Raw genomic sequence first — 25,164 nt, 5'->3', positions numbered from 1 at the left:
CATACTTTCAAAAAGTGATCTCCAAAATACACTTAAAAATTTTAACATCTATATCACTCATCACAAGTTTTGTGGCATCCCATGCACAGCTTAAACACAATTTCCATGCATTCAATTGCAATTATTGATGTTGTATACTTCATGTTTGAAAGCATAAATTGGGATATCTTCGGCAACCTATCCATCAACATATAAATGATATCCCATCCCCTTCTCACATCAATGGTTTCCCATGCCCTCCTTGTACGAGGAAGGCCCATAGTAATGCAAGTCTATCTTCCTTCCAAATTTGGTACGGGCTAAAGAAACCCATCGGGCTTATGTGTGGGATCTTTGTTGAGTTGAAATGGCGTGCATTTAGATACCTAGGTACGTCTTTCCACATTCATTTTTAGAGTTTCCTTTTCCTCGCTATACCAAAGGGCTGAAAACACCCAAATGCCAGCTATGCCTTTGGAGAACAATGCATCTCTTCCAATACTTTTCGATTGAATGCTAAAGTAGGTAGAGGATACACTATCCTTGTAGCAAAGTAACCCCCTTGCTATAATTTCTGAGCCACATGGGCTACCCCCTCGAGGCTCAACAAGCAAATACTCCTCCTAGATATCCATAATCTAATCCGGATTAATGTCTTGCCACAATGAACACATATCCGCATATCCTAGTAGATAACAAATCTACAAACCACATTGTCCTTTCCTTTGTTGTATGCAATCTCAAAACCACAATGCGGCAAAATAAGTAACCATCTTCTTTGCTTTGGAGGAAAATTGGGCTATAAGAGAAAGTACTTGAGTGCCCTATCACCACTCCTTACATAAAACCAACTACAAAGAAGCTAATGCTGCCACTTTATTCACATGTATTTCCATGTCTTTTTACCTGAGTGTCTCTTAAATGCTCTTACCTCTTTGATCTTATGTAAGATCCCTCCTAACCTTTAAAAAAGTTTATGTGCAATAAATTCCAAGAAGTAATTTTTTAGGAGAGAAATTGATCAAAGTATTTTTCATTTTGCACCAAGACCCCCATAGTAAAAAAGAAAAAGCCATGGGGAATTTTGAGGCATATTTTGTTGAAACATTAGGAAATTTTAATTTGGCCCTAATATTGATTTTAGAAATACAAACGTAAGAATTATACTATGTGCATGTATACCATAATTAATAAATTATGTAGATAAGTTGACTCGGTCAAAGATAAATAAAATAATGAGAAACTCTGATGATCAAGAATCTCTTGGAAAGAGAGATCCTAATGTATATGAATTGAAAAACCTAGTAAACAAGGGAATTTAGGGAAACTAACATTGTCCTTAAAAAATTTGAAAGGTAGGATTTACCCTAGATTCCAGGTCATTGGCTTAGAAGGTATTGGAACAAACCTCACCAAAATTATTTAAATATACCTAGGTAGGCTTATATTATATAATAAGGGGAAGGGTCAAAATAAATTCAGTGGGTTGTGGACTAAGGTTAAAAAGGGGGTGAGAGAAAACTATGGGTTGCTATAATACCATATGGAATTGGGCAATGGTTTGTGAAAAATGGTAAGTAGTATTGTAGATTGTGGTTTTGGTTAGATGGTAGTTACGAAAGTGGTTTGGTCGTGTCCGGATCCTAGTCTACTAGCCCACAAATAAAGATTCATGCACGCATTTGATCCCCTTTTCTCAAGCGAGATGGAGTTAAACCCTAGGGTACATGGTTGGCTATACCATACTCCGAGCCTTCCCATGCATGAAGGAGCATGTTCCCCTATAGAAAGGCACCCGTAGCTCTTCAATTTCCCATGGGCTTCATGAGGCAAAAATGCAAGCTTGTATTTTGTGCAATTAAGGCCTTACAAAACTACCCTGTAACTACTACATGTCATAGTACCCCACAAGCTTGTTCATATCATAGGGTTCCCCTTGACATTCAAAGCGCAAGTGGCATTGAATTCAAGAAGAAGTGGGTGTGGAGAAATTGGGAGCTTGGAGGCTTCTCTCACTTCCCATAGCACAAAATCATACATATCTACAAGACCAATTACTGGTGTAAGTGGTCCAATATTCTCTTTTTCAAAATTTTAAAGTACTTTTCCATACAAGAATTTTTGCCTTTTCGACTTCAGAGAATGAATAATTTGACATTGCTATCGCTCACAATTTTCAGTCGCATTCCATGCAATTTGAGCACACTTCCCATGAGTTCAATTGCCATCATTGATGTCATATAAGTCACCTTTGAACTTGGTGTGAACTTGTTGGTGCCTATACTTTCAAAAAGTGATCTCCAAAATACACTTAAAAATTTTAACATCTATATCACTCATCACAAGTTTTGTGGCATCCCATGCACAGCTTGAACACACTTTCCATCCTTCATGTTTGAAGGCATAAATTGGGATTTCTTTGGCGACCTTTCCATCAACACATAAATGATATCCCATCCCCTTCTCACATCACTGCTTTCCCATCCCCTCCTTGTATGATAAAGGCCCATGGTAATGTGAGTCTATCGTCCTTCCATATTTGGTACATGCTAAAGAAACCCATCGGCCTTATGTGTGGGATCTTTGTTGAGTTGAAATGGCATGCATTTAGATACCTAGCTACATCTTTCCACAATCTTTTTTAGTGTTTCCTTTTCCTCGCTATACCAAAGGGCTGAAAAGGCCCAAATGCCAGCTATGCCTTTGGAGAACAATGCATCTCTTCCGCTACTTTACGATTGAATGCTAAAGTAGGCAGAGGATACACTCTATCCTTGTAGTAAAGTAGCCCCCTTTCGAGGCTCAACAAGCAAATACTCTTCCTAGATATCCATAATCCAATCCCTATTAATCTCTTGCCACAATGAACACATATTCACATATCCTAGTAGATAACGAATCTACAAACCACATTGTCCTTTCCTTTGTTGTATGCAATCTCAAAACCACAATTCGGCAAAGTAAGTAACCATCTTCTTTGCATTGGAGGCAAATTGGGCTATGAGAGAAAGTACTTGAGTGCCCTATCATCACTCCTTACATAAAACCAACTACAAATAAGCTAATGCTGCCACTTTATTCACATGTATTTCCATAAGTTTTTACTTGAGTGTCTCTCAAATGCTATTACCTCTGTGATCTTATGTAAGATCCCTCCTAACCTGTAATAAAGTTTATGTGCAATAAATCCCAACTAGTAATTTTTTAGGAGAGAAAGTGATAAAAGTATTTTTTGTTTTGCACCAAGACCCTCACAATAAAAAAGAAAAAGCCATGGGGAATTTTGAGGCATATTTTTTTGGAACATTAGGAAATTTTAGTTGGCCCTAATATTGATTTTAGAAATACAAACGTAAGAATTGTACTATGTGCATGTATACCATAATTAGTAAATTATACAGATAAGTTGACTTGGTCAAAGATCTATAAAATAATAAGAAACTCTGATCATCGAGTGGTTTGGTGGTGTCGGGTTCCTTATTCTAATACTTTACTACGTGATTCCTGAGTTCGCATTACTCTAGCCCACAAATTAAGATTCATGCACGCGTTTGACCCCTTTTTCTCACGGGAGATGGAGTTAACCCTTAGGGTACATGGTTGGCTATACCATACCCGAGCCTTTCCATGCATGAAGGAGCATGTTCCCCTATAGAAAGGCACGCGTAGCTCTTCATTTTCCCATGGGCTTCATGAGGCAAAAGTGCAAGCTTTTATTTTGAGCAATTAAGGCCTTACAACAATACCTTGTAACTCCTACATGTCATAGTACCCCACAAGCTTGTCCATATCATCGGGTTTCCCTCTACGTTCAAAGCGCAAGTGGCATTGAATTCAAGAAGAAGTGCGTGTGGAGAAATTGGGAGCTTGGAGGCTTCTCTCACTTGCTACAGCACAAAATCATACCTATCTACAAGCCCAATTACTGGTGTAAGTGGTCCAATATTCTCTTTTTCAAAATTTTAAAGCACCCTTCCATACAAGAACTTTTACATTTTCATCTTCAGAGAATGAATAATTTGACATTGCTATCGCTCACAATTTTCAGCCGCATTCCATGCGACTTGAGCACACTTTCCATGAGGTCAATTGCCATCATTGATGTCATATGAGTCACCTTTGAACTTGGTGTGAACTTGGGGCCCATACTTTCAAAAAGTGATCTCCAAAATACACTTAAAATTTTTAACATCTATATCACTCATCACAAGTTTTGTGGCATCCCATGCAAAGCTTGAACACACTTTCCATCAATTCAAATGCCATTATTGATGTATACTCCATGCCCCACAAGCTTGTCCATATCATCGGGTTTCCCTCTACGTTCAAAGCGCAAGTGGCATTGAATTCAAGAAGAAGTGGGTGTGGAGAAATTGGGAGCTTGGAGGCTTCTCTCACTTCCTAGAGCACAAAATCATACCTATCTACAAGCCCAATTACTGGTGTAAGTGGTCCAATATTCTCTTTTTCAAAATTTTAAAGCACCCTTCCATACAAGGACTTTTACATTTTCATCTTCAGAGAATGAATAATTTGACATTGCTATCGCTCACAATTTTCAGCCGCATTCCATGTGACTTGAGCACACTTTCCATGAGGTCAATTGCCATCATTGATGTCATATGAGTCACCTTTGAACTTGGTGTGAACTTGGGGCCCATACTTTCAAAAAGTGATCTCCAAAATACACTTAAAAATTTTAACATCTATATCACTCATCACAAGTTTTGTGGCATCCCATGCATAGCTTGAACACACTTTCCATCAATTCAAATGCCATTATTGATGTTGTATACTCCATGTTTAAAGGCATAAATTGGGATCTTTGTGAAGTTGAAATGTCATGCATCTAGATACCTAGGTACATCTTTCCACATTCGTTTTTAGTGTTTCCTTTTCCTCGCTATACCAAAGGGCTGAAAACACCCAAATGCCAGCTTTGCCTTTGGAGAACGATGCCTCTGTTCCAATACTTTTAGATTGAATGCTAAAGTAGGCAGAATATAACTCTATCCTTGTAGCAATGTAGCCCGCTTGCTATATTTCTCACCCACATGGGCTGCCCCCTCGAGGATCAACAAGCAAACACTCCTCCTAGATATCCATAATCCAATCCCTATAAATCTCTTGCCACCACAATGAACACATATTCACATATCCTAGTAGATAACGAACCTACAAACCACATTGTCCTTTCCTTTGTTGTATGCAATCGCAAAACCATAATTCGACAAAGTAAGTAACCATCTTCTTTGCTTTGGAAGAAAATTGGGCTATGAGAGAAAGTACTTGAGTCCCCTATCATCACTCCTTACATAAAACCAACTACAAATAAGCTGATGTTGCCCACTTTATTGACATGTATTTCCATGTCTTTTTACCTGAGTGTCTCTCAAATGCTATTGCCTCTGTATTCTTACGTAAGATCCCTCCTAACCTGTATTGAAACAATCCTCACCAAAATTTCTTAAATATAACTAGGCTAAGGCTTATATTATATTATAAGGGCAAGGGTCAAAATAAATTCAGTGGGCTAAGGTCAAAAAGGGGTTGAGAGAAAACTATGGGTTGCTATAATACCATATGGAATTGGGCAATGGTTTGCGAAAAATGGTAAGTAGTATTCCAGCGTGTGGTTTTGGTTAGACGGTAGTTACCAAAGTGGTTTGGTGGTGTTGGGCTCCTTATTCTATTACTTTACTAAAGTGATGCTTGAGTTTGCCTTAGTCTAGCCGACAAATTAAGATTCATGCACGCGTTTGACCCACTTTTTTCTCAAGCGAGATGGAGTTAACCCTTAGGGTACATGGTTGGCTATACCATACTCCAAGCCTTCCCATGCATGAAGGAGCGTGTTCCCCTATAGAAAGGCACCCCTAGCTCTTCATTTTTCCATGGGCTTCATGAGGCAAAAATGCAAGCTTTTATTTTGTGCAAATAAGGCCTTACAACAATACCCTGTAGCTCCTACATGTCATAGTACCCCACAAGCTTGTCTTTAGCATCGGGTTCCCCTCTACATTCAAAGCGTGAGTGCCATTGAATTCAAGAAGAAGTGGGTGCGGAGAAATTGGGAGCTTGGAGGCTTCGCTCACTTCCTACAGCACAAAATCATACCTATCTACAAGCCCAATTACTTAAGTGGTCCAATATTCTCTTTTTCAAAATTTTAAAGTACCCTTCCATACAAGATTTTTTACCTTTTCCACTTCAGAGAATGAATAATTTGACATTGCTATCACTCACAATTTTCAGCCGTATTCCATGCGACTTGAGCACAGTTTCCATGAGTTCAATTGCCATCATTGATGTCATATAAGTCACCTTTAGACTTGGTGTAAACTTGGGGCCCATACTTTCAAAAAGTGATCTCCAAAATACACTTAAAAATTTTAACATCTATATCACTCATCACAAGTTTTGTGGCATCCCATGCACAGCTTAAACACAATTTCCATGCATTCAATTGCAATTATTGATGTTGTATACTTCATGTTTGAAAGCATAAATTGGGATATCTTCGGCAACCTATCCATCAACATATAAATGATATCCCATCCCCTTCTCACATCAATGGTTTCCCATCCCCTCCTTGTATGAGGAAGGCCCATAGTAATGCAAGTCTATCTTCCTTCCAAATTTGGTACGGGCTAAAGAAACCCATCGGGCTTATGTGTGGGATCTTTGTTGAGTTGAAATGGCGTGCATTTAGATACCTAGGTACGTCTTTCCACATTCATTTTTAGAGTCTCCTTTTCCTCGCTATACCAAAGGGCTGAAAACACCCAAATGCCAGCTATGCCTTTGGAGAACAATGCATCTCTTCCAATACTTTTCGATTGAATGCTAAAGTAGGTAGAGGATACACTATCCTTGTAGTAAAGTAACCCCCTTGCTATAATTTCTGAGCCACATGGGCTACCCCCTCGAGGCTCAACGAGCAAATACTCCTCCTAGATATCCATAATCTAATCCGGATTAATGTCTTGCCACAATGAACACATATCCGCATATCCTAGTAGATAACAAATCTACAAACCACATTGTCCTTTCCTTTGTTGTATGCAATCTCAAAACCACAGTGCGGCAAAATAAGTAACCATCTTCTTTGCTTTGGAGGAAAATTGGGCTATAAGAGAAAGTACTTGAGTGCCCTATCACCACTCCTTACATAAAACCAACTACAAAGAAGCTAATGCTACCACTTTATTCACATGTATTTCCATGTCTTTTTACCTGAGTGTCTCTTAAATGCTCTTACCTCTTTGATCTTATGTAAGATCCCTCCTAACCTTTAAAAAAGTTTATGTGCAATAAATTCCAAGTAGTAATTTTTTAGGAGAGAAATTGATCAAAGTATTTTTCATTTTGCACCAAGACCCCCATAGTAAAAAAGAAAAAGCCATGGGGAATTTTGAGGCATATTTTGTTGAAACATTAGGAAATTTTAATTTGGCCCTAATATTGATTTTAGAAATACAAACGTAAGAATTATACTATGTGCATGTATACCATAATTAGTAAATTATGTAGATAAGTTGACTCGGTCAAAGATAAATAAAATAATGAGAAACTCTGATGATCAAGAATCTCTTGGAAAGAGAGATCCTAACGTATATGAATTGAAAAACCTAGTAAACAAGGGAATTTAGGGAAACTAACATTGTCCTTAAAAAATTTGAAAGGTAGGATTTACCCTAGATTCCAGGTCATTGGCTTAGAAGGTATTGGAACAAACCTCACCAAAATTATTTAAATATACCCAGGTAGGCTTATATTATATAATAAGGGGAATTCAGTGGGTTGTGGGCTAAGGTTAAAAAGGGGTTGAGAGAAAACTACGGGTTGCTATAATACCATATGGAATTGGGCAATGGTTTGTGAAAAATGGCAAGTAGTATTGTAGATTGTGGTTTTGGTTAGATGGTAGTTACCAAAGTGGTTTGGTCGTGTCGGGATCCTAGTCTACTAGCCCACAAATAAAGATTCATGCACGCGTTTGATCCCCTTTTCTCAAGCGAGATGGAGTTAAACCCTAGGGTACATGGTTGGCTATACCATACTCCGAGCCTTCCCATGCATGAAGGAGCATGTTCCCCTATAGAAAGGCACCCGTAGCTCTTCAATTTCCCATGGGCTTCATTAGGCAAAAATGCAAGCTTGTATTTTGTGCAATTAAGGCCTTACAAAACTACCCTGTAACTACTACATGTCATAGTACCCCACAAGCTTGTTCATATCATAGGGTTCCCCTTGACATTCAAAGCGCAAGTGGCATTGAATTCAAGAAGAAGTGGGTGTGGAGAAATTGGGATCTTGGAGGCTTCTCTCACTTCCCATAGCACAAAATCATACATATCTACAAGACCAATTACTGGTGTAAGTGGTCCAATATTCTCTTTTTCAAAATTTTAAAGTACTTTTCCATACAAGAATTTTTGCCTTTTCGACTTCAGAGAATGAATAATTTGACATTGCTATCGCTCACAATTTTCAGTCGCATTCCATGCAACTTGAGCACACTTCCCATGAGTTCAATTGCCATCATTGATGTCATATAAGTCACCTTTGAACTTGGTGTGAACTTGTTGGTGCCTATACTTTCAAAAAGTGATCTCCAAAATACACTTAAAAATTTTAACATCTATATCACTCATCACAAGTTTTGTGGCATCCCATGCACAGCTTGAACACACTTTCCATCCTTCATGTTTGAAGGCATAAATTGGGATTTCTTTGGCGACCTTTCCATCAACACATAAATGATATCCCATCCCCTTCTCACATCACTGCTTTCCCATCCCCTCCTTGTATGATAAAGGCCCATGGTAATGTGAGTCTATCGTCCTTCCATATTTGGTACATGCTAAAGAAACCCATCGGCCTTATGTGTGGGATCTTTGTTGAGTTGAAATGGCATGCATTTAGATACCTAGCTACATCTTTCCACAATCTTTTTTAGTGTTTCCTTTTCCTCGCTATACCAAAGGGCTGAAAAGGCCCAAATGCCAGCTATGCCTTTGGAGAACAATGCATCTCTTCCGCTACTTTACGATTGAATGCTAAAGTAGGCAGAGGATACACTCTATCCTTGTAGTAAAGTAGCCCCCTTTCGAGGCTCAACAAGCAAATACTCTTCCTAGATATCCATAATCCAATCCCTATTAATCTCTTGCCACAATGAACACATATTCACATATCCTAGTAGATAACGAATCTACAAACCACATTGTCCTTTCCTTTGTTGTATGCAATCTCAAAACCACAATTCGGCAAAGTAAGTAACCATCTTCTTTGCATTGGAGGCAAATTGGGCTATGAGAGAAAGTACTTGAGTGCCCTATCATCACTCCTTACATAAAACCAACTACAAATAAGCTAATGCTGCCACTTTATTCACATGTATTTCCATAAGTTTTTACTTGAGTGTCTCTCAAATGCTATTACCTCTGTGATCTTATGTAAGATCCCTCCTAACCTGTAATAAAGTTTATGTGCAATAAATCCCAACTAGTAATTTTTTAGGAGAGAAAGTGATAAAAGTATTTTTTGTTTTGCACCAAGACCCTCACAATAAAAAAGAAAAAGCCATGGGAAATTTTGAGGCATATTTTTTTGGAACATTAGGAAATTTTAGTTGGCCCTAATATTGATTTTAGAAATACAAACGTAAGAATTGTACTATGTGCATGTATACCATAATTAGTAAATTATACAAATAAGTTGACTTGGTCAAAGATCTATAAAATAATAAAAAACTCTCATCATCGACGAGTGGTTTGGTGGTGTCGGGTTCCTTATTCTAATACTTTACTACGCGATTCCTGAGTTCGCATTACTCTAGCCCACAAATTAAGATTCATGCACGCGTTTGACCCCTTTTTCTCACGGGAGATGGAGTTAACCCTTAGGGTACATGGTTGGCTATACCATACCCGAGCCTTTCCATGCATGAAGGAGCATGTTCCCCTATAGAAAGGCACGCGTAGCTCTTCATTTTCCCATGGGCTTCATGAGGCAAAAGTGCAAGCTTTTATTTTGAGCAATTAAGGCCTTACAACAATACCTTGTAACTCCTACATGTCATAGTACCCCACAAGCTTGTCCATATCATCGGGTTTCCCTCTACGTTCAAAGCGCAAGTGGCATTGAATTCAAGAAGAAGTGCGTGTGGAGAAATTGGGAGCTTGGAGGCTTCTCTCACTTGCTACAGCACAAAATCATACCTATCTACAAGCCCAATTACTGGTGTAAGTGGTCCAATATTCTCTTTTTCAAAATTTTAAAGCACCCTTCCATACAAGAACTTTTACATTTTCATCTTCAGAGAATGAATAATTTGACATTGCTATCGCTCACAATTTTCAGCCGCATTCCATGCGACTTGAGCACACTTTCCATGAGGTCAATTGCCATCATTGATGTCATATGAGTCACCTTTGAACTTGGTGTGAACTTGGGGCCCATACTTTCAAAAAGTGATCTCCAAAATACACTTAAAATTTTTAACATCTATATCACTCATCACAAGTTTTGTGGCATCCCATGCAAAGCTTGAACACACTTTCCATCAATTCAAATGCCATTATTGATGTATACTCCATGCCCCACAAGCTTGTCCATATCATCGGGTTTCCCTCTACGTTCAAAGCGCAAGTGGCATTGAATTCAAGAAGAAGTGGGTGTGGAGAAATTGGGAGCTTGGAGGCTTCTCTCACTTCCTAGAGCACAAAATCATACCTATCTACAAGCCCAATTACTGGTGTAAGTGGTCCAATATTCTCTTTTTCAAAATTTTAAAGCACCCTTCCATACAAGGACTTTTACATTTTCATCTTCAGAGAATAAATAATTTGACATGGCTATCGCTCACAATTTTCAGCCGCATTCCATGTGACTTGAGCACACTTTCCATGAGGTCAATTGCCATCATTGATGTCATATGAGTCACCTTTGAACTTCGTGTGAACTTGGGGCCCATACTTTCAAAAAGTGATCTCCAAAATACACTTAAAAATTTTAACATCTATATCACTCATCACAAGTTTTGTGGCATCCCATGCACAGCTTAAACACAATTTCCATGCATTCAATTGCAATTATTGATGTTGTATACTTCATGTTTGAAAGCATAAATTGGGATATCTTCGGCAACCTATCCATCAACATATAAATGATATCCCATCCCCTTCTCACATCAATGGTTTCCCATCCCCTCCTTGTATGAGGAAGGCCCATAGTAATGCAAGTCTATCTTCCTTCCAAATTTGGTACGGGCTAAAGAAACCCATCGGGCTTATGTGTGGGATCTTTGTTGAGTTGAAATGGCGTGCATTTAGATACCTAGGTACGTCTTTCCACATTCATTTTTAGAGTTTCCTTTTCCTCGCTATACCAAAGGGCTGAAAACACCCAAATGCCAGCTATGCCTTTGGAGAACAATGCATCTCTTCCAATACTTTTCGATTGAATGCTAAAGTAGGTAGAGGATACACTATCCTTGTAGTAAAGTAACCCCCTTGCTATAATTTCCGAGCCACATGGGCTACCCCCTCGAGGCTCAACAAGCAAATACTCCTCCTAGATATCCATAATCTAATCCGGATTAATGTCTTGCCACAATGAACACATATCCGCATATCCTAGTAGATAACAAATCTACAAACCACATTGTCCTTTCCTTTGTTGTATGCAATCTCAAAACCACAGTGCGGCAAAATAAGTAACCATCTTCTTTGCTTTGGAGGAAAATTGGGCTATAAGAGAAAGTACTTGAGTGCCCTATCACCACTCCTTACATAAAACCAACTACAAAGAAGCTAATGCTGCCACTTTATTCACATGTATTTCCATGTCTTTTTACCTGAGTGTCTCTTAAATGCTCTTACCTCTTTGATCTTATGTAAGATCCCTCCAAACCTTTAAAAAAGTTTATGTGCAATAAATTCCAAGTAGTAATTTTTTAGGAGAGAAATTGATCAAAGTATTTTTCATTTTGCACCAAGACCCCCATAGTAAAAAAGAAAAAGCCATGGGGAATTTTGAGGCATATTTTGTTGAAACATTAGGAAATTTTAATTTGGCCCTAATATTGATTTTAGAAATACAAACGTAAGAATTATACTATGTGCATGTATACCATAATTAGTAAATTATGTAGATAAGTTGACTCGGTCAAAGATAAATAAAATAATGAGAAACTCTGATGATCAAGAATCTCTTGGAAAGAGAGATCCTAACGTATATGAATTGAAAAACCTAGTAAACAAGGGAATTTAGGGAAACTAACATTGTCCTTAAAAAATTTGAAAGGTAGGATTTACCCTAGATTCCAGGTCATTGGCTTAGAAGGTATTGGAACAAACCTCACCAAAATTATTTAAATATACCTAGGTAGGCTTATATTATATAATAAGGGGAATTCAGTGGGTTGTGGGCTAAGGTTAAAAAGGGGTTGAGAGAAAACTATGGGTTGCTATAATACCATATGGAATTGGGCAATGGTTTGTGAAAAATGGTAAGTAGTATTGTAGATTGTGGTTTTGGTTAGATGGTAGTTACCAAAGTGGTTTGGTCGTGTCGGGATCCTAGTCTACTAGCCCACAAATAAAGATTCATGCACGCGTTTGATCCCCTTTTCTCAAGCGAGATGGAGTTAAACCCTAGGGTACATGGTTGGCTATACTTTACTCCGAGCCTTCCCATGCATGAAGGAGCCTGTTCCCCTATAGAAAGGCACCCGTAGCTCTTCAATTTCCCATGGGCTTCATGAGGCAAAAATGCAAGCTTGTATTTTGTGCAATTAAGGCCTTACAAAACTACCCTGTAACTACTACATGTCATAGTACCCCACAAGCTTGTTCATATCATAGGGTTCCCCTTGACATTCAAAGCGCTAGTGGCATTGAATTCAAGAAGAAGTGGGTGTGGAGAAATTGGGAGCTTGGAGGCTTCTCTCACTTCCCATAGCACAAAATCATACATATCTACAAGACCAATTACTGGTGTAAGTGGTCCAATATTCTCTTTTTCAAAATTTTAAAGTACTTTTCCATACAAGAATTTTTGCCTTTTCAACTTCAGAGAATGAATAATTTGACATTGCTATCGCTCACAATTTTCAGCCGCATTCCATGCAACTTGAGCACACTTCCCATGAGTTCAATTGCCATCATTGATGTCATATAAGTCACCTTTGAACTTGGTGTGAACTTGTTGGTGCCTATACTTTCAAAAAGTGATCTCCAAAATACACTTAAAAATTTTAACATCTATATCACTCATCACAAGTTTTGTGGCATCCCATGCACAGCTTGAACACACTTTCCATCCTTCATGTTTGAAGGCATAAATTGGGATTTCTTTGGCGACCTTTCCATCAACACATAAATGATATCCCATCCCCTTCTCACATCACTGCTTTCCCATCCCCTCCTTGTATGATAAAGGCCCATGGTAATGTGAGTCTATCGTCCTTCCATATTTGGTACATGCTAAAGAAACCCATCGGCCTTATGTGTGGGATCTTTGTTGAGTTGAAATGGCATGCATTTAGATACCTAGCTACATCTTTCCACAATCTTTTTTAGTGTTTCCTTTTCCTCGCTATACCAAAGAGCTGAAAAGGCCCAAATGCCAGCTATGCCTTTGGAGAACAATGCATCTCTTCCGCTACTTTACGATTGAATGCTAAAGTAGGCAGAGGATACACTCTATCCTTGTAGTAAAGTAGCCCCCTTCGAGGCTCAACAAGCAAATACTCTTCCTAGATATCCATAATCCAATCCCTATTAATCTCTTGCACAATGAACACATATTCACATATCCTAGTAGATAACGAATCTACAAACCACATTGTCCTTTCCTTTGTTGTATGCAATCTCAAAACCACAATTCGGCAAAGTAAGTAACCATCTTCTTTGCATTGGAGGCAAATTGGGCTATGAGAGAAAGTACTTGAGTGCCCTATCATCACTCCTTACATAAAACCAACTACAAATAAGCTAATGCTACCACTTTATTCACATGTATTTCCCTAAGTTTATACTTGAGTGTCTCTTAAATGCTATTACCTCTGTGATCTTATGTAAGATCCCTCCTAGCCTGTAATAAAGTTTATGTGCAATAAATCCCAACTAGTAATTTCTTAGGAGAGAAAGTGATAAAAGTATTTTTTGTTTTGCACCAAGACCCTCACAATAAAAAAGAAAAAGCCATGGGGAATTTTGAGGCATATTTTTTTGGAACATTAGGAAATTTTAGTTTGGCCCTAATATTGATTTTAGAAATACAAACGTAAGAATTGTACTATGTGCATGTATACCATAATTAGTAAATTATACAGATAAGTTGACTTGGTCAAAGATCTATAAAATAATAAAAAACTCTCATCATCGAGTGGTTTGGTGGTGTCGGGTTCCTTATTCTAATACTTTACTACGCGATTCCTGAGTTCGCATTACTCTAGCCCACAAATTAAGATTCATGCACGCGTTTGACCCCTTTTTCTCACGGGAGATGGAGTTAACCCTTAGGGTACATGGTTGGCTATACCATACCCGAGCCTTTCCATGCATGAAGGAGCATGTTCCCCTATAGAAAGGCACGCGTAGCTCTTCATTTTCCCATGGGCTTCATGAGGCAAAAGTGCAAGCTTTTATTTTGAGCAATTAAGGCCTTACAACAATACCTTGTAACTCCTACATGTCATAGTACCCCACAAGCTTGTCCATATCATCGGGTTTACCTCTACGTTCAAAGCGCAAGTGGCATTGAATTCAAGAAGAAGTGCGTGTGGAGAAATTGGGAGCTTGGAGGCTTCTCTCACTTGCTACAGCACAAAATCATACCTATCTACAAGCCCAATTACTGGTGTAAGTGGTCCAATATTCTCTTTTTCAAAATTTTAAAGCACCCTTCCATACAAGAACTTTTACATTTTCATCTTCAGAGAATGAATAATTTGACATTGCTATCGCTCACAATTTTCAGCCGCATTCCATGCGACTTGAGCACACTTTCCATGAGGTCAATTGCCATCATTGATGTCATATGAGTCACCTTTGAACTTGGTGTGAACTTGGGGCCCATACTTTCAAAAAGTGATCTCCAAAATACACTTAAAATTTTTAACATCTATATCACTCATCACAAGTTTTGTGGCATCCCATGCAAAGCTTGAACACACTTTCCATCAATTCAAATGCCATTATTGATGTATACTCCATGCCCCACAAGCTTGTCCATATCATCGGGTTTCCCTCTACGTTCAAAGCGCAAGTGGCATTGAATTCAAGAAGAAGTGGGTGTGGAGAAATTGGGAGCTTGGAGGCTTCTCTCACTTCCTAGAGCACAAAATCATACCTATCTACAAGCCCAATTACTGGTGTAAGTGGTCCAATATTCTCTTTTTCAAAATTTTAAAGCACCCTTCCATACAAGGACTTTTACATTTTCATCTTCAGAGAATGAATAATTTGACATTGCTATCGCTCACAATTTTCAGCCGCATTCCATGTGACTTGAGCACACTTTCCATGAGGTCAATTGCCATCATTGATGTCATATGAGTCACCTTTGAACTTGGTGTGAACTTGGGGCCCATACTTTCAAAAAGTGATCTCCAAAATACACTTAAAAATTTTAACATCTATATCACTCATCACAAGTTTTGTGGCATCCCATGCATAGCTTGAACACACTTTCCATCAATTCAAATGCCATTATTGATGTTGTATACTCCATGTTTAAAGGCATAAATTGGGATCTTTGTGAAGTTGAAATGTCATGCATCTAGATACCTAGGTACATCTTTCCACATTCGTTTTTAGTGTTTCCTTTTCCTCGCTATACCAAAGGGCTGAAAACACCCAAATGCCAGCTTTGCCTTTGGAGAACGATGCCTCTGTTCCAATACTTTTAGATTGAATGCTAAAGTAGGCAGAATATAACTCTATCCTTGTAGCAATGTAGCCCCCTTGCTATATTTCTCACCCACATGGGCTGCCCCCTCGAGGATGAACAAGCAAACACTCCTCCTAGATATCCATAATCCAATCCCTATAAATCTCTTGCCACCACAATGAACACATATTCACATATCCTAGTAGATAACGAACCTACAAACCACATTGTCCTTTCCTTTGTTGTATGCAATCTCAAAACCATGATTCGACAAAGTAAGTAACCATCTTCTTTGCTTTGGAAGAAAATTGGGCTATGAGAGAAAGTACTTGAGTCCCCTATCATCACTCCTTACATAAAACCAACTACAAATAAGCTGATGTTGCCCACTTTATTGACATGTATTTCCATGTCTTTTTACCTGAGTGTCTCTCAAATGCTATTGCCTCTGTATTCTTACGTAAGATCCCTCCTAACCTGTATTGAAACAATCCTCACCAAAATTTCTTAAATATAACTAGGCTAAGGCTTATATTATATTATAAGGGCAAGGGTCAAAATAAATTCAGTGGGCTAAGGTCAAAAAGGGGTTGAGAGAAAACTATGGGTTGCTATAATACCATATGGATTTGGGCAATGGTTTGCGAAAAATGGAAGGTAGTATTCCAGCGTGTGGTTTTGGTTAGACGGTAGTTACCAAAGTGGTTTGGTGGTGTTGGGCTCCTTATTCTATTACTTTACTAAAGTGATGCTTGAGTTTGCCTTAGTCTAGCCGACAAATTAAGATTCATGCACGCGTTTGACCCACTTTTTTCTCAAGCGAGATGGAGTTAGCCCTTAGGGTACATGGTTGGCTATACCATACTCCAAGCCTTCCCATGCATGAAGGAGCGTGTTCCCCTATAGAAAGGCACCCCTAGCTCTTCATTTTTCCATGGGCTTCATGAGGCAAAAGTGCAAGCTTTTATTTTGTGCAAATAAGGCCTTACAACAATACCCTGTAGCTCCTACATGTCATAGTACCCCACAAGCTTGTCTTTAGCATCGGGTTCCCCTCTACATTCAAAGCGTGAGTGCCATTGAATTCAAGAAGAAGTGGGTGCGGAGAAATTGGGAGCTTGGAGGCTTCGCTCACTTCCTACAGCACAAAATCATACCTATCTACAAGCCCAATTACTTGTGTAAGTGGTCCAATATTCTCTTTTTCAAAATTTTAAAGTACCCTTCCATACAAGATTTTTTACCTTTTCCACTTCAGAGAATGAATAATTTGACATTGCTATCACTCACAATTTTCAGCCGTATTCCATGCGACTTGAGCACAGTTTCCATGAGTTCAATTGCCATCATTGATGTCATATAAGTCACCTTTAGACTTGGTGTAAACTTGGGGCCCATACTTTCAAAAAGTGATCTCCAAAATACACTTAAAAATTTTAACATCTATATCACTCATCACAAGTTTTGTGGCATCCCATGCACAGCTTAAACACAATTTCCATGCATTCAATTGCAATTATTGATGTTGTATACTTCATGTTTGAAAGCATAAATTGGGATATCTTCGGCAACCTATCCATCAACATATAAATGATATCCCATCCCCTTCTCACATCAATGGTTTCCCATCCCCTCCTTGTATGAGGAAGGCCCATAGTAATGCAAGTCTATCTTCCTTCCAAATTTGGTACGGGCTAAAGAAACCCATCGGGCTTATGTGTGGGATCTTTGTTGAGTTGAAATGGCGTGCATTTAGATACCTAGGTACGTCTTTCCACATTCATTTTTAGAGTTTCCTTTTCCTCGCTATACCAAAGGGTTGAAAACACCCAAATGCCAGCTATGCCTTTGGAGAACAATGCATCTCTTCCAATACTTTTCGATTGAATGCTAAAGTAGGTAGAGGATACACTATCCTTGTAGTAAAGTAACCCCCTTGCTATAATTTCTGAGCCACATGGGCTACCCCCTCGAGGCTCAACAAGCAAATACTCCTCCTAGATATCCATAATCTAATCCGGATTAATGTCTTGCCACAATGAACACATATCCGCATATCCTAGTAGATAACAAATCTACAAACCACATTGTCCTTTCCTTTGTTGTATGCAATCTCAAAACCACAGTGCGGCAAAATAAGTAACCATCTTCTTTGCTTTGGAGGAAAATTGAGCTATAAGAGAAAGTACTTGAGTGCCCTATCACCACTCCTTACATAAAACCAACTACAAAGAAGCTAATGCTGCCACTTTATTCACATGTATTTCCATGTCTTTTTACCTGAGTGTCTCTTAAATGCTCTTACCTCTTTGATCTTATGTAAGATCCCTCCTAACCTTTAAAAAAGTTTATGTGCAATAAATTCCAAGTAGTAATTTTTTAGGAGAGAAATTGATCAAAGTATTTTTCATTTTGCACCAAGACCCCCATAGTAAAAAAGAAAAAGCCATGGGGAATTTTGAGGCATATTTTGTTGAAACATTAGGAAATTTTAATTTGGCCCTAATATTGATTTTAGAAATACAAACGTAAGAATTATACTATGTGCATGTATACCATAATTAGTAAATTATGTAGATAAGTTGACTCGGTCAAAGATAAATAAAATAATGAGAAACTCTGATGATCAAGAATCTCTTGGAAAGAGAGATCCTAACGTATATGAATTGAAAAACCTAGTAAACAAGGGAATTTAGGGAAACTAACATTGTCCTTAAAAAATTTGAAAGGTAGGATTTACCCTAGATTCCAGGTCATTGGCTTAGAAGGTATTGGAACAAACCTCACCAAAATTATTTAAATATACCTAGGTAGGCTTATATTATATAATAAGGGGAATTCAGTGGGTTGTGGGCTAAGGTTAAAAAGGGGTTGAGAGAAAACTATGGGTTGCTATAATACCATATGGAATTGGGCAATGGTTTGTGAAAAATGGTAAGTAGTATTGTAGATTGTGGTTTTGGTTAGATGGTAGTTACCAAAGTGGTTTGGTCGTGTCGGGATCCTAGCTACTAGCCCACAAATAAAGATTCATGCACGCGTTTGATCCCCTTTTCTCAAGCGAGATGGAGTTAAACCCTAGGGTACATGGTTGGCTATACCATACTCCGATCCTTCCCATGCATGAAGGAGCCTGTTCCCCTATAGAAAGGCACCCGTAGCTCTTCAATTTCCCATGGGCTTCATGAGGCAAAAATGCAAGCTTGTATTTTGTGCAATTAAGGCCTTACAAAACTACCCTGTAACTACTACATGTCATAGTACCCCACAAGCTTGTTCATATCATAGGGTTCCCCTTGACATTCAAAGCACAAGTGGCATTGAATTCAAGAAGAAGTGGGTGTGGAGAAATTGGGAGCTTGGAGGCTTCTCTCACTTCCCATAGCACAAAATCATACATATCTACAAGACCAATTACTGGTGTAAGTGGTCCAATATTCTCTTTTTCAAAATTTTAAAGTACTTTTCCATACAAGAATTTTTGCCTTTTCAACTTCAGAGAATGAATAATTTGACATTGCTATCGCTCACAATTTTCAGCCGCATTCCATGCAACTTGAGCACACTTCCTATGAGTTCAATTGCCATCATTGATGTCATATAAGTCACCTTTGAACTTGGTGTGAACTTGTTGGTGCCTATACTTTCAAAAAGTGATCTCCAAAATACACTTAAAAATTTTAACATCTATATCACTCATCACAAGTTTTGTGGCATCCCATGCACAGCTTGAACACACTTTCCATCCTTCATGTTTGAAGGCATAAATTGGGATTTCTTTGGCGACCTTTCCATCAACACATAAATGATATCCCATCCCCTTCTCACATCACTGCTTTCCCATCCCCTCCTTGTATGATAAAGGCCCATGGTAATGTGAGTCTATCGTCCTTCCATATTTGGTACATGCTAAAGAAACCCATCGGCCTTATGTGTGGGATCTTTGTTGAGTTGAAATGGCATGCATTTAGATACCTAGCTACATCTTTCCACAATCTTTTTTAGTGTTTCCTTTTCCTCGCTATACCAAAGAGCTGAAAAGGCCCAAATGCCAGCTATGCCTTTGGAGAACAATGCATCTCTTCCGCTACTTTACGATTGAATGCTAAAGTAGGCAGAGGATACACTCTATCCTTGTAGTAAAGTAGCCCCCTTCGAGGCTCAACAAGCAAATACTCTTCCTAGATATCCATAATCCAATCCCTATTAATCTCTTGCACAATGAACACATATTCACATATCCTAGTAGATAACGAATCTACAAACCACATTGTCCTTTCCTTTGTTGTATGCAATCTCAAAACCACAATTCGGCAAAGTAAGTAACCATCTTCTTTGCATTGGAGGCAAATTGGGCTATGAGAGAAAGTACTTGAGTGCCCTATCATCACTCCTTACATAAAACCAACTACAAATAAGCTAATGCTACCACTTTATTCACATGTATTTCCCTAAGTTTATACTTGAGTGTCTCTTAAATGCTATTACCTCTGTGATCTTATGTAAGATCCCTCCTAACCTGTAATAAAGTTTATGTGCAATAAATCCCAACTAGTAATTTTTTAGGAGAGAAAGTGATAAAAGTATTTTTTGTTTTGCACCAAGACCCTCACAATAAAAAAGAAAAAGCCATGGGGAATTTTGAGGCATATTTTTTTGGAACATTAGGAAATTTTAGTTTGGCCCTAATATTGATTTTAGAAATACAAACGTAAGAATTGTACTATGTGCATGTATACCATAATTAGTAAATTATACAGATAAGTTGACTTGGTCAAAGATCTATAAAATAATAAGAAACTCTGATCATCGAGTGGTTTGGTGGTGCGGGTTCCTTATTCTAATACTTTACTACGTGATTCCTGAGTTCGCATTACTCTAGCCCACAAATTAAGATTCATGCACGCGTTTGACCCCTTTTTCTCACGGGAGATGGAGTTAACCCTTAGGGTACATGGTTGGCTATACCATACCCGAGCCTTTCCATGCATGAAGGAGCATGTTCCCCTATAGAAAGGCACGCGTAGCTCTTCATTTTCCCATGGGCTTCATGAGGCAAAAGTGCAAGCTTTTATTTTGAGCAATTAAGGCCTTACAACAATACCTTGTAACTCCTACATGTCATAGTACCCCACAAGCTTGTCCATATCATCGGGTTTCCCTCTACGTTCAAAGCGCAAGTGGCATTGAATTCAAGAAGAAGTGCGTGTGGAGAAATTGGGAGCTTGGAGGCTTCTCTCACTTGCTACAGCACAAAATCATACCTATCTACAAGCCCAATTACTGGTGTAAGTGGTCCAATATTCTCTTTTTCAAAATTTTAAAGCACCCTTCCATACAAGAACTTTTACATTTTCATCTTCAGAGAATGAATAATTTGACATTGCTATCGCTCACAATTTTCAGCCGCATTCCATGCGACTTGAGCACACTTTCCATGAGGTCAATTGCCATCATTGATGTCATATGAGTCACCTTTGAACTTGGTGTGAACTTGGGGCCCATACTTTCAAAAAGTGATCTCCAAAATACACTTAAAATTTTTAACATCTATATCACTCATCACAAGTTTTGTGGCATCCCATGCAAAGCTTGAACACACTTTCCATCAATTCAAATGCCATTATTGATGTATACTCCATGCCCCACAAGCTTGTCCATATCATCGGGTTTCCCTCTACGTTCAAAGCGCAAGTGGCATTGAATTCAAGAAGAAGTGGGTGTGGAGAAATTGGGAGCTTGGAGGCTTCTCTCACTTCCTAGAGCACAAAATCATACCTATCTACAAGCCCAATTACTGGTGTAAGTGGTCCAATATTCTCTTTTTCAAAATTTTAAAGCACCCTTCCATACAAGGACTTTTACATTTTCATCTTCAGAGAATGAATAATTTGACATTGCTATCGCTCACAATTTTCAGCCGCATTCCATGTGACTTGAGCACACTTTCCATGAGGTCAATTGCCATCATTGATGTCATATGAGTCACCTTTGAACTTGGTGTGAACTTGGGGCCCATACTTTCAAAAAGTGATCTCCAAAATACACTTAAAAATTTTAACATCTATATCACTCATCACAAGTTTTGTGGCATCCCATGCATAGCTTGAACACACTTTCCATCAATTCAAATGCCATTATTGATGTTGTATACTCCATGTTTAAAGGCATAAATTGGGATCTTTGTGAAGTTGAAATGTCATGCATCTAGATACCTAGGTACATCTTTCCACATTCGTTTTTAGTGTTTCCTTTTCCTCGCTATACCAAAGGGCTGAAAACACCCAAATGCCAGCTTTGCCTTTGGAGAACGATGCCTCTGTTCCAATACTTTTAGATTGAATGCTAAAGTAGGCAGAATATAACTCTATCCTTGTAGCAATGTAGCCCCCTTGCTATATTTCTCACCCACATGGGCTGCCCCCTCGAGGATGAACAAGCAAACACTCCTCCTAGATATCCATAATCCAATCCCTATAAATCTCTTGCCACCACAATGAACACATATTCACATATCCTAGTAGATAACGAACCTACAAACCACATTGTCCTTTCCTTTGTTGTATGCAATCTCAAAACCATAATTCGACAAAGTAAGTAACCATCTTCTTTGCTTTGGAAGAAAATTGGGCTATGAGAGAAAGTACTTGAGTCCCCTATCATCACTCCTTACATAAAACCAACTACAAATAAGCTGATGTTGCCCACTTTATTGACATGTATTTCCATGTCTTTTTACCTGAGTGTCTCTCAAATGCTATTGCCTCTGTATTCTTACGTAAGATCCCTCCTAACCTGTATTGAAACAATCCTCACCAAAATTTCTTAAATATAACTAGGCTAAGGCTTATATTATAATATAAGGGCAAGGGTCAAAATAAATTCAGTGGGCTAAGGTCAAAAAGGGGTTGAGAGAAAACTATGGGTTGCTATAATACCATATGGATTTGGGCAATGGTTTGCGAAAAATGGTAAGTAGTATTCCAGCGTGTGGTTTTGGTTAGACGGTAGTTACCAAAGTGGTTTGGTGGTGTTGGGCTCCTTATTCTATTACTTTACTAAAGTGATGCTTGAGTTTGCCTTAGTCTAGCCGACAAATTAAGATTCATGCACGCGTTTGACCCACTTTTTTCTCAAGCGAGATGGAGTTAGCCCTTAGGGTACATGGTTGGCTATACCATACTCCAAGCCTTCCCATGCATGAAGGAGCGTGTTCCCCTATAGAAAGGCACCCCTAGCTCTTCATTTTTCCATGTGCTTCATGAGGCAAAAGTGCAAGCTTTTATTTTGTGCAAATAAGGCCTTACAACAATACCCTGTAGCTCCTACATGTCATAGTACCCCACAAGCTTGTCTTTAGCATCGGGTTCCCCTCTACATTCAAAGCGTGAGTGCCATTGAATTCAAGAAGAAGTGGGTGCGGAGAAATTGGGAGCTTGGAGGCTTCGCTCACTTCCTACAGCACAAAATCATACCTATCTACAAGCCCAATTACTTGTGTAAGTGGTCCAATATTCTCTTTTTCAAAATTTTAAAGTACCCTTCCATACAAGATTTTTTACCTTTTCCACTTCAGAGAATGAATAATTTGACATTGCTATCACTCACAATTTTCAGCCGTATTCCATGCGACTTGAGCACAGTTTCCATGAGTTCAATTGCCATCATTGATGTCATATAAGTCACCTTTAGACTTGGTGTAAACTTGGGGCCCATACTTTCAAAAAGTGATCTCCAAAATACACTTAAAAATTTTAACATCTATATCACTCATCACAAGTTTTGTGGCATCCCATGCACAGCTTAAACACAATTTCCATGCATTCAATTGCAATTATTGATGTTGTATACTTCATGTTTGAAAGCATAAATTGGGATATCTTCGGCAACCTATCCATCAACATATAAATGATATCCCATCCCCTTCTCACATCAATGGTTTCCCATCCCCTCCTTGTACGAGGAAGGCCCATAGTAATGCAAGTCTATCTTCCTTCCAAATTTGGTACGGGCTAAAGAAACCCATCGGGCTTATGTGTGGGATCTTTGTTGAGTTGAAATGGCGTGCATTTAGATACCTAGGTACGTCTTTCCACATTCATTTTTAGAGTTTCCTTTTCCTCGCTATACCAAAGGGCTGAAAACACCCAAATGCCAGCTATGCCTTTGGAGAACAATGCATCTCTTCCAATACTTTTCGATTGAATGCTAAAGTAGGTAGAGGATACACTATCCTTGTAGTAAAGTAACCCCCTTGCTATAATTTCTGAGCCACATGGGCTACCCCCTCGAGGCTCAACAAGCAAATACTCCTCCTAGATATCCATAATCTAATCCGGATTAATGTCTTGCCACAATGAACACATATCCGCATATCCTAGTAGATAACAAATCTACAAACCACATTGTCCTTTCCTTTGTTGTATGCAATCTCAAAACCACAATGCGGCAAAATAAGTAACCATCTTCTTTGCTTTGGAGGAAAATTGGGCTATAAGAGAAAGTACTTGAGTGCCCTATCACCACTCCTTACATAAAACCAACTACAAAGAAGCTAATGCTGCCACTTTATTCACATGTATTTCCATGTCTTTTTACCTGAGTGTCTCTTAAATGCTCTTACCTCTTTGATCTTATGTAAGATCCCTCCTAACCTTTAAAAAAGTTTATGTGCAATAAATTCCAAGTAGTAATTTTTTAGGAGAGAAATTGATCAAAGTATTTTTCATTTTGCACCAAGACCCCCATAGTAAAAAAGAAAAAGCCATGGGGAATTTTGAGGCATATTTTGTTGAAACATTAGGAAATTTTAATTTGGCCCTAATATTGATTTTAGAAATACAAACGTAAGAATTATACTATGTGCATGTATACCATAATTAGTAAATTATGTAGATAAGTTGACTCGGTCAAAGATAAATAAAATAATGAGAAACTCTGATGATCAAGAATCTCTTGGAAAGAGAGATCCTAACGTATATGAGTTGAAAAACCTAGTAAACAAGGGAATTTAGGGAAACTAACATTGTCCTTAAAAAATTTGAAAGGTAGGATTTACCCTAGATTCCAGGTCATTGGCTTAGAAGGTATTGGAACAAACCTCACCAAAATTATTTAAATATACCTAGGTAGGCTTATATTATATAATAAGGGGAATTCAGTGGGTTGTGGGCTAAGGTTAAAAAGGGGTTGAGAGAAAACTATGGGTTGCTATAATACCATATGGAATTGGGCAATGGTTTGTGAAAAATGGTAAGTAGTATTGTAGATTGTGGTTTTGGT

Source organism: Cibotium barometz, chromosome 21 (assembly GCF_041138505.1).
Source record: "Cibotium barometz isolate CiBa-2024 chromosome 21, ASM4113850v1, whole genome shotgun sequence".
NCBI classification, from domain to species: Eukaryota; Viridiplantae; Streptophyta; class Polypodiopsida; order Cyatheales; family Cibotiaceae; genus Cibotium; species Cibotium barometz.
The sequence above is the reverse complement of the archived record's forward strand: the minus strand, read 5'-3'. Positions refer to the sequence as shown.